The sequence below is a fragment of the Apaloderma vittatum genome, unplaced genomic scaffold, assembly GCF_000703405.1.
Source record: "Apaloderma vittatum isolate BGI_N311 unplaced genomic scaffold, ASM70340v1 scaffold3920, whole genome shotgun sequence".
In the NCBI taxonomy this organism is placed as follows: Eukaryota; Metazoa; Chordata; class Aves; order Trogoniformes; family Trogonidae; genus Apaloderma; species Apaloderma vittatum.
In genome coordinates this window covers 11,202-12,434 of record NW_009693833.1, presented here as the reverse complement: position 1 = coordinate 12,434, position 1,233 = coordinate 11,202, and positions in this window count along the sequence as shown.

Here is a 1,233-nt window from a genome sequence, read left to right as displayed (position 1 = left end):
CCCCCGCCAGCAAGGCGGGAGCCACCAGTCAGTGCTGAAGCCTGCCATACATCCCATAAGTATACGCACACACCAAACTTGAAACGTGAGTTGACCAGAAAGAAACTCTGGAACTGGTGTTTTCCCACAGAAAACTGGCGTGTGCAACTCTATTTTTCACTGCTCCCACTTTCTGTCCTTGTGCTGTGATATGTTTTCAGCCTTTGGCTCATTATTGCTGTCCAACTGCTTACAGGAACTATCATGGGCTTTCTTGGAAGAGCATCTTGCATGTTGAAATCCTACACATCAGCAGTTCTCAATTCCTTTCTTCTTGCAATTGTTGTAGATGTTCTTCCACTTCTGCCGTGCTGGAAGCAATAAAACAGCATCCTGAAAAATTAGTTTCATTTAAAAAAAAATTCCACAAAAAGCCCAAAACACCGAACAGAGGAGAAAGAAATTGAAGGGCCGAATTAATTGCTGTGCCAAAAGCAATAAATAAAGTCCTGAAAAATTCCTTTCACAATTAAAAAAATAAAATAAAATTTCTAAATCACCATATTGAGACCTAATGGCATAATCACAGATTTACAGGAAAAGATAACATGGGAAGGGACTGCTGGAAGCCACTATATCAGGTTGCTTGGAGCCCCATCCATGAACTGTTCCAATGATGGGACATCCACAATTTCTCTGGGCAACTTGCTCCAGTCTCTCACCACCCTCATCATAAAAAATTTCTTCTGTATGTCTCATCTTGATCTACCCTCTTTCAGTTTAAAACCATTGCCCCTTGTCCTATCACTACAGGTCATGGCAAAAAAGTCTCTGCCTTTCTTACAGACCCTCTTTATTTATTGAAAGACCACAATAAGGTCTCACTGGAACCTTCACTTCTCCAGGGAGGGGAGAATTGGGGACAGTGGTAGGAATTACATTTGATTTAATCTTCCTGTGCTGGCCAATGTACCTTTAAAAGCCCTTCTTATTATTCTTGCCAAATTCAGTTCTAGCTGTGCCTTGACTTTCCTGATCCCATCCCTCTGTGTTCAGATCATAGCTATGTCAGTTAGGAACATGAAAAAACTCTCTCCAGCCCTGCTCAGTGTAGTTGTACCTCATACAAGGAAGGACTTCTGTCTCCCTGAGTTGCTGAGGGAGACATTTTTGCTACATTCCTCGTATCATACTCTATACCTCTCCTTGAGGGAGAGAAAAATCTACATCTACCTAGCCTTTAGCAGTGTAGGG